This window comes from Chinchilla lanigera, unplaced genomic scaffold (assembly GCF_000276665.1).
Source record: "Chinchilla lanigera isolate Chin_1 unplaced genomic scaffold, ChiLan1.0 scaffold00022, whole genome shotgun sequence".
NCBI classification, from domain to species: Eukaryota; Metazoa; Chordata; class Mammalia; order Rodentia; family Chinchillidae; genus Chinchilla; species Chinchilla lanigera.
This window is the reverse complement of record NW_004955423.1, coordinates 9,429,652-9,438,714: the sequence shown is the minus strand read 5'-3', so window position 1 is coordinate 9,438,714 and position 9,063 is coordinate 9,429,652. Positions and strand designations below refer to the sequence as shown.

The window sequence follows — 9,063 nt, the reverse complement described above, 5'->3', positions numbered from 1 at the left end:
TCTACCTGGTCCCTGTGGTGTCTGGACCCTGGTCTATCCCATTTTGGCAGTGAAAACACATTAGGAATTTCTTAATGGTCACTTCATATCTAGGCAAGAAGTATCTCACCCTTGCTCCCTGCCCTAAAAGCCAGGCATCTCAGATATTTTTCAACTGTCTTTCTGAGTGATGAATTCCTCTCTACAATTTCACCAAAAGGCACTGGTGATTTCAAGGAGGAGAAATTCAGTAATTCCTCTCTACAATTTCACCAAAAGGCATTGGAGATTTCAAGGAGGAGAAATTCAGTAACCACCTTTTTAAAAAAAGTCTTTGCCAGGACTGAAGTCTGATGACATCAGGAGGTAATCACTTCCATTTTCCCAGATGGTTATTACACATAGAATCAGATTCAGAACCTTCAAATAGGGAAGAGGGAGAGCAGAAATAGGGAGAGCAGACTCTCTGTTGTTACATGATACTAGGCCTGCTCTGAAACTCATGCAGCATTCCTTCCTTTATATTCTTTGGTATTATGCTCCTCTTACCAAACTTCTTTTTTCAAGACATATATTTATTAAGCAAGACAGTTAAGATATAGTCCACATAAAAATTTGGGCACTACCAGCTGTGCACGGTAGCACAAGCCTTTAATCCCAGCACTGAGGAAGCTGAGGCAAGAGTATCACCATAATTTTGAAACCAGCCTGAGCCACATAGTGAGTTCAAGGCCAATTTGCCCCCTTCCCAAAATAAAAAAAGAAAAAAGAAAGTTTGAGGCAGTATTTAACACGCTAAATATGCAACTGATCTGTAACCATAATCAAGTCTCTGGAAGTTTCAGAGACACTAGATAGTACTATTAAACAGATATAAAATGAGAATGGATTTTCAATTAGCAGATATGAGAATGTTAGAATTTAACATATAAAAATAATTTTATCATCTTCCTCAGGAGGTAATCCCTTCCATTTTCCCAGATGGTTATTACACATAGAATCAGATTCAGAACCTTCAGTTTGAGTCAGTTATGAATTTTGCTGTTGTTCTTTTCTTTTCTTTTTACTAGTTATTATTTTGATCCTGTGACAGAGAAATGTACTGATTAAGTGCATTTCAAGAAACTATAAAATATAAACAAACATGTTCTCCCTACAGTTAGTTTGCCTTTATTTAATATTCTCAGAATGACTATTGGAGTTTAAGTATTGTGTTTAGATCTGTTCAAATAAAGAAGAAAAAATACTCCTTTCATAATTAAGAGAGCCAAAAACTCTCACTCGTTCATCAGATAATTCCCAAGCCAGGAAGAACTCCTTCCTGGGACTTTACTGACTTTTTATGGGGAATTCAACTGTTGCAGGCCAAGGTCCCTTTACCTTCTTTTATAGGTATGAGAATATTGCCTACACAAAATGGTTATACTCATTAAGTGGAATGATGAATGAGAATAACATCTTTAGATATGTTAAAAGTTATATAGGCTACAGATCAGAAAAGAAAAAAATCCTTTAAATTTGCTTAGAGCTAGGCATGGTGATGCACTCCTATAATCCCAGCACTCATGGAGGCTGAGACAGGAAGATCACTGTGAGTTCCAGGCCAGCCTTGGCTACAAAGTGAGTTCAAAGCCAGCCTGAACTGCACAGTGGAACTCTGTCTTAAAAAAAAAAAAAAAAAAAAAAAAAAAAAACAAGAATGAAAGAAAGAAAAAGTTGCTTAAAGTGTCAACTTAGTCTGTAATGGAAGCACAAATATCTAACAGGGGTCCCAAGTGAAGAGAACAGAACCAGCGTAGAAAAGCTAATTTGGGAACTAGAAGCAATTTTTGATATTATATAAAAATATATAAGGTTTTTTAAAAGCAAACTATGATGCACATTTTTAAGGCTTAAAAGTAGGCTTTCACATTACACATCCTATTTTTCATTCTGAAGCAAACTTTGGTACAGAAAATAGAGGATTTCTTTCCATATCTTTTTCATCTTTATTTTTGTCTCGCTCTATCCTAACCTTATCAGTTAAAATTCCACACCATTCTTTGAAAAACATGTTACACTTCTCCACAGAAATGGCCCTCTCTGCAACATGTGGCATTAACTTGTCCTTCTCTGCTCTTAGCATTTATGTTTTCATTAGCACCTAGCTAAAAGTTTCAAAATGCTAGACTTCTTGGGACAGCATTTTTAAAAACCTCACCAACTTCTATGACAAGGCTTTAACGTTAGTCATCTGAAGTTAACAAGAGACTTGTTTTTTTGGAAAAAGCTGCCATCACAATAATTTAGAAAAAGGGACTGCAGTATTTGGCTAAAAGTCTCATAAGTTACAAATAACTTGCTCTTTCTTTTTTTCTTCGAAATTTTGTGTTTAGCATCTCTTCTTCTGCTAGGCTACATACCCTCTGGTAAATATAGCAGCTATTGTGTTTTTGTACTACACGTAGTATTAAGTCTCTGTCAAAGTAGACTTGATGGCTGTATGTCACATCCTGTGACTAGAATACTTTTAAGTATGGCTCCATATTCATTACAGTGGAAATCCAGGTGAGATTTCCCTTCAGCATCTATTTGAGGAACAGGTACCACAAAAAGGAAATCCAATTCATCTTCCTAGTCCACAATTTTGAAAGTCTTTTCTGGGTCATCATCTAGAAGGTTAAAGCTTTTCTTACCATCCATCCAAAAGCTGTAACAGTGATTAAGTTTGCTTTTTTTGTTCTATCTACCAAAATTACAAAATCTTCAGGGAGCGGATGCAGAGAACTATTATTTTCCATTTCATTTAGCTTTAACTGTTTTATTTGATTTGGACCAACACGTGTTATTTTACCAGAAGCATCAGGATAGGAAACAGATCCAGTCAGTTTCTAAAGAACAATAGTCCATTTCATGGATGCAATTTTTTTGCCAAGGAAGTACCCCTTAAGGCACAAATATGGAAAACTCCTTTCTGTTTCTTCTTAGAAGGTGTGATGACGTAGCGCCAGTGATGGCCTCCAATCTAAAAAGCATTTTCCAAAGATGACACCTCAAACAGCAATGGTGGCTAGTCTGTGATTTTAATATTACAAATGTTGTGGCAAAGGCATTTATTTAATTGAGTCACCACGGAGGCTGCGTGCAGAGACAAGCAAGTTTATTGGGGGCCGGTTGTGGGCACCCAGTACATGACTGAGCACCAACTTTGAAAGGCAGGAGAGGAGAATAGTTACACAGTTCTAGTTCTGGGTTTATGGGGGGACGTGCTGATATGATTTAGTGCAGCTATAGTATGACTATAAAGCATGGGCTTAGCCTGTGACAAAGGAGCAAAGGTGTTCGACATTTTACATAGGGGACAAGCAGTCTTATGACAGAGCACGGGGTAGTATTGCGTCAGGTAACTATGACAACATTTACAAGAAACAAACTTATAGAAACAGAAACTTAAGCTTTGAAATGGCACTAGAACACAAAATGGCATTGGTTTAGTTAATTTTCCCATACCAAAGTGATGCCAAAGGGAGTCTACAGTTCTCCTACAGTTCTGCAGCCCCTCCATCTGCATGTACACCCTAAGTCAAGCTTCTGTAGCATAAACTGTTCAGTGATGGCTTGGAAGCTATAGAGTCTTAGTAGTCCTGAGTTGTCACAATCCATGAGACAGAATAACATTGGTAAGACTCTTGAAAATCCTTTTGTTCATCTCTAGAATCCCAACAAGTGAAAAAGGCAAAGCTCGGAACACTGCATGGTATAGCAACACTTTCTGACTTTGATATCTTGGGGTCTCATAAAGTTTTCTTAGCTCTGATGCAACACTGCTGACACAACACTGATGACTGTCAAAGTATATTCTTCCTCTCTCACAGGCTATACGTGACTTGTAATGAATTGCTCAAATTTTCTTAAATTTAATACTTTCCTGGCACAATAATACATCACACATGAAGAAATCCAGGTACTGCTGTATCCTAAGCACTTTAAAACATTAACTATTAGTAGTAAATATTATGAATCTCATAACAACTCTTTAAGAAGATACCATTATTCCTTCTTATAAACAAGAAAACTGGGGCAGAGAGAATTTAAGAAATTGCTCATGATCACACCATTTGCAAAGGGTAACCCACGCAATCCAGTGTAGAGACCAACTTTTAATCATCTTTCAGGAGTTCTTTTCTTAAGAAGTAAGGAAAAGAATCTGTCAGAGCCACACTTGTAGAGGATTAAATTGGTAGCAGAAAGTATGATAAACTAGGACAGGTGAACTGTAATAATTGCTATTATGTGTTGAGCATTTATTACCAGGGACTCTAGTAAGTATTTTACATACATTGCTTAACTTAATTCTCACAATTCTTTGGTGGCCAATACAATTACCCATTTTTTTACAGATAAGGTAACTAAGGGTCAGAGGGATTAATCAATGATGCATCACTAGTAAGTAACAGCTAGTATTCCAACCCAGTTCTGTCTAATCCCAAGTCACATTCTTCATTACTAACAAAGTGTGATGTGACGTATGAGAAAAATAACAGGAATGGAAATGTAAAACATATGTCAGGCATACTGCAAAGGGGGAATCTTGGAGTTTAGCAAATGTTTCAGTGTATTAGAGAAAGGTGTGGACTCAAACATGACTAAGGCTTGATGTGAGTGACTTGGAGAACAGTGGCACTGTTCAAAGAAACAGAAATTTAGGAGAAGCCCAGCCTCCAAGAAGAAAATGAGTTCATCCCTAAGCAGAGAAATAATGCCTGGAGCAGAATGCTGTCATTTTACATTAGTTTGTGTTATTTTTTCTTTCAATTTTCTCTCCAAACCCACACAGATATGGACTGACATTCTTGGTTCTTTCTTAACTCAACAGATTTTTTGACCTCTTTTACTATTTGAATAGCCAGCATGATTTTAAAAGTGAAATCAAAAGGGAAAATTTAAGAAAGGTGTTAGTTTCATAAAGAAGGGTCTTTTTTCCAGTAATTTCTGGTCTATGTCTAAGCCTAGAGCAACCAACACATGTCTCTGCTTGACAGCCACCAACATTTTGACATAAGATACACCAGGCCAGGTCTTCCTTACAGAAAAAATAGTTCTATTTTTGTGGAACTTTTTCTTCCTCTATACCCATCATTATGACCAAAGGTAATAAGGAAAACTTTTCTAAGGAAAAAAAAATACATAATAGATGATAAAAATGTTAAATTTCTGCCATTAACTAGTTGTGTGATCTAGGAAAGCATTTTGAGTATTCTGTGCTCACTTAGTTGTCTGCTCTATAAATTAAGTGGGTTCACTAGATTCAGCTTAACTCAGGTTTAGCTGATGTTTATCGAACTGATGCTAAGGTTCTTTCCAACTCTGTTTTCCATTATTAAAAAAAGAAAAAAGGAGGAACAAAAAGTCTTGAGCCTAAATAAACCACTAGAGCTGAAAGCAGTGGTATAGTTCATTGCATGCAATTCCATTATTTTAGAAGCCAAGAAAGTAGAGCACAAAGTCTTGATTCATTCTGGATAAAATGCTGGTTAGCAACAAAGTCCAATCTAGACTTATATCCTGATTCTCAATCTCATGCTTTTCCTACTGCTTTGCAGTGATGTTTCCATTTGGTTATTTTAGAAATGCTTACCTTGAATGAACTCAGAGTGAGTAACAAGGAAAAACACACACACACAAACGCAAAGCCTACCTGACCCAAGAGAGATTTATGTGTTGAATTTAAGTTCTTATAAAATGAAATCCCATAACACTTCAACTGCAACATAAAAGTATTAGCCTGAGTTACACGCTTTTTATAGCACAATATATAATGGCTAAAGCCTTAGATGGAACTTCTGGTCTTACTGCCGCAGACACAGTATAACCTTCCAAAAGTCACTCTGAAGCTGAGTCTCCTGAGACTACACGGGAAAGTAAGAGTGCCTCCCTGCCAGGGGTGTGCCCTCTGCCAAGTCCGCATGTGGACCCCTCTAGGGTTTGCCACTGGAGGAGCAAAAGAGGAAAAAGATATTCTGAGCTAGGTACACAGGAAAGAAGGTAGGTAACAGAGGGTACCAGCCAAATCCTCCACCAGCATCTTAGATCCTCATCTCTCATTTCCCATCACATTACTGCCTGAAGTAGATCCCAAAATAGAGGAACAACAGATACAAAATTCAAAAACAGACACTGTAGTGAGTCTTCTTGGCACTACCAAGGAGCTCCAGGCAGAGGTGCACCATGCCTGCCCCAAAGGCTGGCTCTGCTCATATCCTCCAGGTTGAGCTGTGGAGTTCGACGCAACTCTCCAGCTGGTACCTTGGGGTTCCTTAGAAATAGGTACCAATCAGAACAGTAAAAAAACAAAGCAGCAAATAGAACTAATTCATTAACTTTATAGATGACTCTTTTTACTATCTAAGTATGAGTGAAAATGAAAATAGTAAAATGAGCCACATGCCTCCTTCTAGGCCAAACAATCTGCAATGTAAAGTCACTCCCAGTCTAAACATAGAGGAGCATTATTTTTTCTGACACATGGGTGCTGCAAGTCCTCCTGAGGCCCTTTTCTGAGTGATGATGGGCTTTGTTATATTCATAAATTCCACATCTTCTTACTCCAACAAAAAATTGACTAAAAAAATCACACTAGCATTCATTCAAGTACTCTCAACAAATATTGACTGTCACCTCCCTACCAGGCACTGTTTTAAGTGCTTGGAGTATAGCAGTGAACAAAATAGGCAAAAATCCTCTGCTCTTGAAGGGTTCCTAATTGAAATTTCTCCTGCTTTGTTTTTAAAATGTTCAATTTAACAAATGTTTGAATGAACGATAAATACTAATTGGTGTAATCAATGGGACTGAGGCAAATGATATAAAAAGATGGGCTGCAGGCCAAATAAAACCTAAGACAAAATGTTCACATCTTATTCATTAAACTTGGAATTTTGCCTCCATTCCTTTTGAGTCCTGCTTTTCTTTTTGGCCAGCCTGCTACAAAATGAAGATAATTCCTAGGATGTGTTTCTCTCAAGGCACAGAATATAAAATAACAAAAGAAAAAGAGCCTCTTCCAAAGAGAAAAAAAGGAGAGTCTACCAAGGATCACCCTTATTCTATCATTAGAGACCCCATGTTTGTATGCTAAGCATCAAATTCTTAAAGGCCAAAGTGGTGTCTTAAAGATCAGATCTGAAATAATGAATAACCTGGCTAAAAACTTACATCAAGGAGCTTCAGAGATGGCCCTCTGGAGCTTGGCCTTGAGAGCTGCATGCTGGTTTAAGTTCATCTGGATCCAGCAGAGTGCTGTTGACTTCTAGTCATGGCAATTTCATCTTCATAGTGTCCTGGGTGGTGCGACCTGTACAGGGGTGGTTCAGGTGAACCCAGGTATTGTGTAATGCGGTCAGGTACAGAGCATGTCTTTTGCCTCTGGGGAAGTAAAGTTATGAGGGTGAAAGCCTATGACAGAAATCAACTACAGCATCAAGGAATAGCACCATGTATAGAAACGTAAACATCAAAGCCAGGGTAGTTATGAAAGCAGGTCTCCAAAGAAAGACATACCGTCATTGGATGAAACCACCTTTTATTCTTCCCTTCTAAGCCAATTGGTTGAAAGAAGAAAAGGATTTATTATATCAGGAAGGAAGAAGGGAGGAAGGGAGGAAGGGAGGGAGAGAAAGTGTGGGAAAGAGGGAAGAAGGGAGAGAGGAAAGCAAGCCAGCCACAAAAGCACAAGCATTTGCTAGCATAAAGAATACTATCCTCATTTCAATTGAAACTCCCCTTGGAAAGCCAACCTGTAATAAAAGCAATGAACTAGGATTTCTTGGCCATCCTTCTTAACTAATTTCCATTTATATTACTGTCAGCTACAAGCATATCTAAAGAACAGAGTTAAAGCCAAACAAAAATTTTCAAATATTAGCAAGTATATACAGGTAAAAGGAAATGACAGAAAATAAAATATAAGCATGAACAAGCATAGAAAGTGGTTCTGGAATGTCTAAAATACAAAATTACCTCCATTCTGAGGACAGTAGTACGAGGTGGGTCCAAATCTTGGTTCCTTTCAGGCAGTCACATGGAACATAGAGAGCTGCACTACAATAGAGTCAGAAGCAACTCTGTTTAATTAGAAGGATCCAAGGAATAAGGACCAATGGCTTTAAGATACCTATGCAAAGACCATATTCAAAACCATTATACGTTTTACAGACCACCTCTAACTCAACATGTATAGCTGAAAAATCCTCTACCATCCTGTATCAGTAATGCTTGGAAAAGAGTTATAGATAAAGGAGTGGGAGGGTAAGGTGCAGTGCATAAGAAGAATAGCATATGTGGCATTTTAAAAACTTTTTGTTGACTAATTCTAATCCTAGGCTTCAGAATTCTTTCAAAATTTTTTAAAGGTACTGATTCCTGCTTCATGTTCACATTTTCATTCTTCTCCACAGCCTTGTTTACTGACTTTCCCCCATTTCAGTGCTGTTTCTTCTCCTTTTCACCTGAGTCTTCTGTGCACTGCAAAGCTCCAAGTTTCCATGGAAAAGAAAGGAGTAATGTGAGAAAGGAGAATGAAAATGCAACTGGGATTACAGGAGGAATCTGGTTCTATCAGAAAGTCCGCTTAACCTGGTGGAAATTACTATAGAATGCTTCAGGGATGGAGACTTAAGAGAGAAATGCCACTGTAAATTCCAGCCAAGAAGCATATGAAAGCACTCACAGTCGTTTTCTGCATCCCCATACATTCCACCAGCTGGACTTAGAATCTCAAAAAAGGATTTAGGTATCTTTGCTTGTCAGAAGAAGGTGTATGTGAAAAGAAGACTCAGTGGTAATTCCTTATTAGTGACCCCCACGCCAACAGTGCTGAACACAGAGAGCCTGCATCCTGAACACTTTGATGGGAAATGTGGCTATTGACAGCTCTTTCAGATGATTTAGAAAATGCAAGGAAATTGTTCATTTTCAGACACAAGCATTGTTATTGCTGGCATTACAGTGAATAGAAAGAACCACAGTGTATCTCAGAAAACAACCCAAGACGTCTAGAAATAAATGTCAACTCCTCATCTTCTAGCAAAATTTTAAAAATACAAA

The 9,063-nt window shown here is 37.8% G+C and overlaps 1 pseudogene; it reads right to left on the bottom strand.

Annotated features, from left to right (window-relative positions):
• Positions 1-300: 300 nt before the first annotated feature.
• Positions 301-9,063, bottom strand: part of LOC102027757 — a 26,437-nt pseudogene continuing 17,674 nt past the window's right edge.